Source organism: Hakea prostrata, chromosome 1, assembly GCF_041222555.1.
Source record: "Hakea prostrata isolate BN-2017 chromosome 1, UWA_Hpros_2, whole genome shotgun sequence".
NCBI classification, from domain to species: Eukaryota; Viridiplantae; Streptophyta; class Magnoliopsida; order Proteales; family Proteaceae; genus Hakea; species Hakea prostrata.
The window spans coordinates 61,146,799-61,155,899 of NC_142600.1; the positions used below are offsets into that span (position 1 = coordinate 61,146,799).

At 37.4% G+C, this 9,101-nt stretch overlaps 1 long non-coding RNA gene and 1 other non-coding gene across 2 annotated transcripts; both read right to left on the minus strand.

The window, feature by feature from the left end:
* Nucleotides 1-1,352: 1,352 nt before the first annotated feature.
* Nucleotides 1,353-1,811, minus strand: LOC149029281 (uncharacterized). Its single transcript, XR_016173036.1, has 3 exons — nt 1,747-1,811; nt 1,566-1,637; nt 1,353-1,438 (listed from the first exon to the last, which is right to left on the minus strand). It is a non-coding gene; the product is annotated as an uncharacterized LOC149029281 (long non-coding RNA).
* A 6,234-nt stretch (nt 1,812-8,045) lies between these two features.
* LOC149029282 (small nucleolar RNA R71) lies at nt 8,046-8,152 on the minus strand. Its single transcript, XR_016171320.1, has one exon. It is a non-coding gene; the product is annotated as a small nucleolar RNA R71 (small nucleolar RNA).
* Between the last annotated feature and the right edge of the window lie 949 nt (nt 8,153-9,101).

Sequence of the window (9,101 nt, forward strand, 5' to 3'; positions counted from 1 at the left end):
GGTTTTTTATTTTTTTTTTTTTTTTTTTTTTTTTTTTTTGGTTTTCTTTTTTTTTTTTATAGGGGGGGGTAAAATGGGGGGGTTGTGGGGTGGGGTTTTTTAGGGGGATTATCCATATATGGTTTCAAGAAATAAATGTAAAATTAAAGGAAAAAGAAGGTTCTTAAGACTACGATGCAAAGGAAAACATCGAGTCAAGCATCGATGTTGTCAAAAGTCTTGATTTAATGAAATGAAGTCCGTGAACAACCACCCCCTGTATACCTAAACCAGAAACACCTAAAATCCATCCATATTATATAAAAAAAAACTATTATATGGTGATCCATCAGATGCACCCGATGGATAAATAAAACATGCATTCTATAAAAAGAAGTCATTTATAGCAATAACTACAAACATTAATGTGTAAAGACACAAAAAACCAGAAATGCATCCAAAATGTATTTGTGCATGTTGCATGATTATCACTGATGTAAATACACCACCGACACAACGAGAATGGTCTTGTTCTAGGTGCTTGGGCGAGGAGCAGTAAGTGAAGATTGTTAAGTAAGTCACAAACAAAATGCAAGTGGTTTATTGTCAAACTATTCTGGTTAGCACAGGTTCTTATTGTTCCTAAAGCTCTAGACCTCGAAGACAGATATGCCTTTGGTCGAGTGTCTAATCTTCAGCTCTGCGATATCCCACCGTCTAGCCTCTTCACCGATTGGTGAGAGTTAATCCAAGAATCTCTAATTTGTCAAGGTCACCCCGAAAGCAAATAAATCATAAATTTCTCTTTGAAAATTGAAGAGGCAACAAATAGTCATTGAAACCTCAAACATATAACAACTTAAATTACAATAATCTACAAGGGCACAGAATTAAGGATATTGTATCAACTCATATTCGAAAAATAATAAATCCAAACACATCATGACATGTCATCAAACAAAAGAAGTTGGAACCACTCACCTGGCAAGCCTAGCATACTCTTCATAATTTTCAAGTAACATCTTGCTAGCTTTGTGCATTCAAAGCCGATTACGGAAATGGCTCAATCAATAAACACCCGACAACCTATAAGAATAAAGAGAAACCACCATCGAGAAAAATACCAGATGGGATTTTGAAATGAACCAGGCCCTATAAATGCTGACTTAGAGAAATCTTAAATCACTCATTGCAGCCAAAACTAAGTTGCTGATTCAGAAAATTGACTTTCAGTTTTACATGGTAGAGGACAAATGGATTATTTCACAATTCATGAACTGTTGAAACTTTAAAGTCTAATGAACAAAACACAGCTCACTACTCCAAACCTACATAAGCATTTATAAAGGATAGCGATGCCTATCCATATGGTGCCCAGGATTATGCTCAAAATCTTCTACTCTTCTTGCTCTGAACCTGCATTCCCCTGTTCCTCTTGCTCCTCTTGCTTCTCTTCTTCCTGTAACAGGCAATCAAATAAACAACCAAGACACCAAAGAAACATTCAAAATCTTTTGCTCAATAAAATCCCAAAACTGGTTGAAACAATGATAACAGAACAAAACAGAACCAACAAGGAAAACTACCTTGAAGGTTTCCTTAGTCTTTTCATAATCTTCCTTCAGCTCTTGTGCCCTATCAATGTAAGGCTTCTTCTCCTTAAGAACCAATGAACCATGAAAATGTTAACTGAAGAATACAAGCAAAAAAATATAAACAGAAACAAATATAGTACTTTTGACAAAGAGGATATGATTATTTACTCACATCATCAGTCATAGATTTCCATTTAGCTCCACCTTCTTTTGCAACCTTTCTTATTTGATTTACAACAAATGTCAGTAAAGTTAAAATCAGAAATCCACAAGACAAACACATAAAAAAAGGAAACGAACATTTTAATTAAGTAATAAATAGATAAATATTACCGATTTATTTCCATTTGGGTTCTCTTCCTTCAATGATTCTCTTAAGTCATCCCTGTAACCAAACTATACTATTAAAAGCCATCAAAATCAATAAGACAAAAACTGAAGGCGGGAAAAGGATAGAGACATACATAAAAACGAAGAAGACACCGGGATGGCGCTTAGGCTTAGGAGCTTTTAGGTTTTTACTTTCTTAACGAGATTCGGTCTTCTTTCCCTTTGATTTGGACGGCACGAGATATCCTCTTCTTTTCTCTGGCTTCTTCACTTACGTAGCTTTTTCTATGATACGCACCTCTCGAAGGAAACGGAGAAGACCAATCGAGAAAAAGATCAAATGCTAGAAAAATGAAAGCAAATACACCAACGTACTCATCGATAAACAGAGCAACCATTTAATAGGAACATAGACATGCCAAACGTCATCTTGATTTTTGACTCAATTCTACATTCGTTCATATCAATAAGCGCCACCAACTAATATGTAATTTCCTCCATAGAACCTGACCAAAGAATGATGGATTTATTAATAAAGCCAGAAGGTAGAAGAGCCCGAAGCCACACAAGAATAAAAACAAGCAGATACAGAGCATTACTCCTGGTGCAATGCCACTCATTTCGGTTGCAGGCTTTTGAGGGCCCGTCTTTATCTCTCTCCTCTCGTCTTCTCATCATCTTTGTCTTCCACACCTCCTCTTCGGCTGCTTCTCTGCAATCATCACAAACGAAATATCTGGAATCCCTGTTCAGACTTCTGCTTTTCTATCCTTTCAGACAAATAGCTTTGTGGTACAATGGAATGGGTGAAAATTTACATATATCTTCAAACCAAGAAAAAGCTTGGAGATTCTAAAACTATGAACATGCAAGTTCGCCTTCGTCGAGCTGAAAGCCCCAAGTTCGTCTTCGTCTTCGTCTTCTCCTTCTGCAAGTTCGTCCAAAATTTCTCCTCTCCAAGTTCGCCTTCGTCGAGCTGAAAGCCCCAAGTTCGTCTTCGTCTTCGTCTTCTCCTTCTGCAAGTTCGTCCAAAATTTCTCCTCTCCAAGTTCGCCTTCGTCAAGCTACAACCCCCAAGTTCGTCTTCGTCTTCGTCTTCTCCTTCTCCTTCTCCTTCTCCTTCTGCAAGTTTGCCTTCGTCAAGCTGCAAGCCCCAAGTTCGTCTTTGTCTTCGTCTTCTCCCTCTACAAGTTCATCCAAAATTTCTCCTCTGCAAGTTCGTGTTTAGAGTTGTCAGGCTTTTGATTTTGAAATGAAACAGATGCTTCTCCAAGATGCGATCAACGAAGCGAGTTCATTCTCAAGATGAGCAACTGTTTTCGATCAACGGAAGCGAGTTCGTTCTCAAGAGCGAGAGGGCTTGCTGTTCTTCTCCAGATTTTCAGAGCTCCAAATCGTAAAATGAGTTGGGCGAGGTGATTGCCATGGGTTTTGGGTATTTTCAAAACATTTTGAAAAGCAAAATTGAACCGCGCTCCTTTTGGTTTTTTAATTCGTATATACGAACTTGGGGTATTTTGTGTTTTTAAAACGTATTAACCAAACTTGTATGAAATACCAATACTTCAGTTACATAAACCACTCGAACCGGTTTAGCGTCATTGGACCGACCCGTTCCCAAAAAGCTGCTTTTACAGGTTGTTTAGATTATTTTAATGGAAGAACAATGCGGGCCGTCCGATTAGATCGGACGGCTCACTTGACGGTCCTGCGCATTAATTACGCAGGACCTCAGCAAAATTGTATAAAAATATTACAAGCCGACAAGCTCTTCCATTGCAGGCGGGAGCTAGTAAAACCGAACCAATAGATCTCAAACTGAGAATCTTGACACTTAGCAAGGATGATGTCAGTGATGATGTCAGCACTGATGTTAGAAAGTCAAAAAACTTTGAAAAAAAAAAAAGAAGATTGAAGAATTTTGAAAAAAGTAGAAGAACCTTGGAGAACTTTGTAGAACTCTAAAAGAAAGATAAAGAATACTAAAGAAAATTGTAAAATGTTATAGAAGATTGAAGAAAGTCATAGAACTTTAAAGAAAGGAGAAAAAAATAAAAATTCTGAGGTAGAAAGAGAGAGAGAGAGAGAGAGAGAAAGCTAGCCTTTAAGAAACAAAGGGGTGCGAAATGGGTGTGACTTTGCAACAGCAGGATCGACAATACTCCCAGCAACTGCATCAGCTGTGAGCCCATTTTCTTTGGAGAGTTTAGACTGAAATATCAACCAATAACAGGGGTGCCATCAGTTAACAAAAGAGAGGTGAAGAGTTAAAATTAACAGGATAAAATTCTCATTGAGAGGATTCTAGCTGTCATGCCATGAGAGGGGTCAGATAAAAGCAAGAGGATGCTAATAGTGCAAAAGAGAAAATTCGAATTGATTCCAAGGTGAGATTTGTAATTGATGGGAAGAAGAAATCAGTACCTGGAGTAAATAAAACAGAGTATGAGAACATTTATAGAGAACTCTGGTCTATCCCCCAATCGGATCAGATTGCTTCCACCTGAATAGTTTCATGCCTTGATGATTCTCCCAAGTATTGCAGAGAAAAACTTCAGTCTTCAATTCAACAAGTCGCTAGGACCTTGGCTCTTACAAAGTTGACATAGAAAAGAAGACATTGACATAGGGAAGAAGACAATCTACTCCTATTCTGTATAGACCAACTAAAGCCTTTGTTTAATTATTTCTTTTAAAGTAGATAAAGGTAGACCTGTAAATGGATAACCGAAATCTGCCTCCGAATTCGCATTCGTATTCGTTTAAGGGTATCCGTATCCGAAAATTTTCTTACCGGAAAATATCCGTATCCGTTCGCTAAGCAACCGGATTCGGATTCGGATATTTGCTTATCGGATCGGATAATATCCGGATAAATTTTTATCCGGATAGAGTAAAGTATTTAACATTTTTTCTTTAAAAATAGATGATAATCGGATTCGGATACCGGTAATCGGATTCGGATACCGGTATTCGGTAATCGGAAATTAGAAATTTATAATAAAAAATGTAAAAAAGGGACAATTATCAATCAATAATCGGATATTTTATCGGATCGGATTATTATCGGATATCCGATAAAGTTTCGGATTCGGATTCGGATGCCTTCTTTAAATTTTTGCCGGATTCGGATTCGGATAGCTGATTTGCTAATCAGATTCGGATTCGGATACTGGTGTATCCGAGCCGAATCCGGTCCTTTTACAGGCCTAGATAAAGGGTATATCAGGTCTGGGCATGTCCAAAGGAGGCCGGTAGAGGTTCCTGAAAAAGAGTGATCAGATCCGAGTAGATGGAACTAAAAAAGGTAGGGTTAGGCTTAAATTGGCTTTTGAAGAAGTTGTACGAAAGGATATGCATGTGCTAGGACTACACCCCCAAATTTGTGTTGATACAGCTGTCTGGAAGGCTAGGACCTGTGCAGCTGATCCTATATAAGGGATGTTCCTGGAATGCTACCTTGACTGGGTCTACTAGTTATCTTTGTTTATCAATAAATTTATTGTTGTTAGTTGTTACTTCTCATCTCATGGTTGTTGTAGGCTTACTGCGGGTCTGCTTTGACTGCAGTGAATCGTTATTCAGGTCTTGTTATACTAAAATGATTAGCAATTGGTTTCCTTAGAGTATCCATAGGAACATCAGTAACTAAATTGAAACAAATTGGTTTCCCTCTCATGTCTTTTTTTTTTTAACTTAAAGACGAAATTTTATACATGGTTCAAAGATAGGCCAGATCAGGAACAGAAAATCCAAAGAGATGTAGTATGACTTCAAAAACAGAAACAGAAAATATCAAAAAGAGCAACAAGATTTATGAGACATTAGGTCAAGGTTTCCATACTGAGCAGAACTGAAATGCGATGGTAGGAGAAACAAAAAATGAACAAATGAATGGAGACAAATAAATATATCATTGGAGTTATCCATGGAAGAACAGAGTCGATGTAAGACAAATAAATATATCATTTAGATCCAGAGCTCCTAAAACACAAACACCATAGCTAAATTTCATTTCGATAACTGCAACTGTAAGTCACATTTTCATGTAGTTTTGTAAGTGATACACTCCAACTAGATTAAAAACAAATTACTCCATAACAAACAACAGAAGTGATAAGCATGCATTTACCATTATTTATTTGATTTAATTCCCCATACTTATTTAATTGAAGAGAGCTAATTGAGTATTTTTGTGTATTTTTCAGGAATAAGGTGATTTTGGATATTAGCGATAATATGGAGTAAAGTTGGCAAATATTTTAGATATTGGTGGATTTTAAATCATGGCATTCATTCTTGCTGCCCAAGAAATCATGAAAAGTGAGATCTTAGCCAAATTGGAAACAAGTGGAGGTCTAAGGAACAAAATTGGTAATAAATATGAAAATCGGATAAACAAACCTACCTTCAGTATTTTGGGCATATCTTTCTCGTATGAGTATGGATTACGGTGATTCAAGATGCTATAGAACGATATTGAAAATATCTACAACTTTCTAGTTTTGAGCTTTCCCAAAATCCGAAGTAATATAGGTCAAATCTATGGGTAAAGAGAGGGGGATTCATTGTGTGCGGGAGACATGAAAGAGAAGCCAACCACAGAGAAGAGGAGAAGACGGCGAATGTGGCTCTCATCTTTCATTGTTGAAAAAGAAGACCACATCTCTCTCTCTCTCTCTCTCTCTCTCTCTCTCTCTCTCTCTCTCTCTCTCTCTCTCTCTCTCTCTCTCTCTCTCTCTCTCTCTCTCTCCCCCCCTATGTTTCATCTTTATTTTTCTTATGAACTTTGTGATAATGAGTAGCTAGTTCATTTTCTTTGGGATGTAGATGAACATTGCTTATTTCATTAATTTGATTGTTCTATCTCTTCTAGTTGATTGTGTTTGAGTCTGGCCAAAGATGGTTTATAGCTCAGCGAACTAAGCGTGCCAAGCTTCCGCGAAGGACGATAGTCTTGCGAAGATAGGGCATATCTAGGAAGACCATCCCTAATTTACTTTGAAGTGTAGAGTTATATCGATTAGGGAAAAGCATTGGGGATTCAAAATCCCAAAGATCTTCACGTATTCATAGTTAACGTTTTTGTATTAATTAGTAGATTTAGTTGAAATTTAGTTTTGTTGAATTCAATCTTAGTGACTTAGCCTTTTAGTTTCCCGTAGTTCGACCCCGTACTTTCAGCTTAATAGATTAGTATAGGATTTTATTTTTGATTGGTTAGTGACACGATCAAATTTTGGCGCCATTGCCGGGGAACCAAAGCATGGTTGCTAGGACTGATTTTTGTCAATTAGGCATAATTTTTAGAGTAATTTTAGTGTTTTTAATTTTTAATTTTTCTTTGCTTATTTAACTAATCTCTTTTTCTTTTGTTTTGTAGGTAATTGCAAGAGTAGCGATTCGATAACTAGTTTAGGTTGTTATCTTTTTTTTCTTAGATATAATTGCATTTAGAACTTTTCAATTGTAATATTTGCATTAGATTGGATTGTTTAGGTTAATTTTTAAAAATTCTCATCCCTCAGATCCCACATGTGTAACTTTTGTTTGAAAGATCACGTGGATTGCGCTTCAGGTACGTCCTAAACTCTCCTTTTTGCTATAATTATTTTCTTTGAATTTTACTTATTTAGCTTCTTCTTTTTTTCTTCTTCTTCTAATGTGTGTATGCATGGTCGTCGGTCCCTAAACCCTGAGTTGACTCCACTTGACTTAGAGTTAGAAGAGACTTTGGCCAACCTTAGAAGGCAAAGAACCATGGCAAACTATGAGCTTCCAATGAGGCCCTTGACTGAGCATTTCATTCCTACAATATATACTCCGGTTTCTTGTATTAAGTTGCCTGACATAGACGCGGCTCAATATGAGATCAAATCTAGTGTAATTCAAATGCTACCATCTTTTTATGGACTTGCCAATGAAGAGCCTTATAAGCACTTAGATGAGTTTTTAGAGGTGTCCTCCACGGTTAAAATTCAAAACCTCTCAGTTGATGCTTTAAGGTTATTTTTTTCCCCATTCTCCCTTAAAGATAAAGCTAAGCATTGGCTTCATTTCTTGGACAATGTTAAAATTTCTACTTGGGCAAAAATGCAATAGGAGTTCCTTACAAAGTTCTTCCCCATTGGTCGTACTAATAGCATTAGGAAAGTGATAACGAGTTTCTCCCAACAAGAAGGAGAACAATTTCATGAGGCCTGGGAAAGACTAAAAGAATTACTTAGAAAGTGCCCCCACTATGCTATTCCTAAATGGCAATTGGTTCAATGCTTTTATGATAGCCTTAAAGACCAACATATGCAAATGGTAGATTCTTCTTGTGGTGGGACTTTCATGCACAAGAATGAGAATGAGGCATGGGAACTTTTTGAGACCCTTAGTGAAAACTCCCAACACCATGCTTCAACAGCTAGGACTGAGATTCCATCCATTGGGCAACCAAAGAGGAGCGGTCTCTATGAGATCAATCCTACCGTTGAGATGAGTGCTAAGGTTGACTTGCTATCTAAGAAATTGGATTATCTCTTGTCATTAGGACAACAAACCCCATCTTCACTTCCTACAAGTTCCTCTCCACCTAATCAGATTGAAGCATGTGCTTTATGTTCTAGCCTATCCCATCATGTCACTGATTGCTATTTTGCTACACAATACCCTAAGTTTGTTAAGGAGCATACACATTTGGCCCAAGGAGTCTCTAAATTGGGCAATGATCCATATTCCAATACCTACAACTCAGGATGGCGAAACCACCCCAATTTTTCATGGCGAAAATCAATGCCCAATCCCTCTAATCAAATACCTTATAGGCTACCTCCATTTAATATGTACCAAAATGCCTATAGGAATGAGCAACAACCTTCACATAATTCATCATTTGAGGATAAGGTACTAAAAGCAATTAGTGGATTAGAGCAAAGCACTCAATTGTTGCATTCCCATTCTCAGTCCATTAACAAATTGGAAACCCAACTTGGTCAACTAACTAATGCCATCAGTAGGAGGGAGGTTGGTCAATTACCTAGTCAACCAATAGGTAACTCTAATTGTCAAATTGGGTCTAGGAAAGAACAAGTCCAAGCAGTCTCTATTGTGACACGTAGTGAGAAGGAATATTATGGACCTTTGCCTACTCCCAAGCCATTGCCCATTGATCTTGAGAGTCGAGAGGAAGTTGATTTGACCCATGAGACT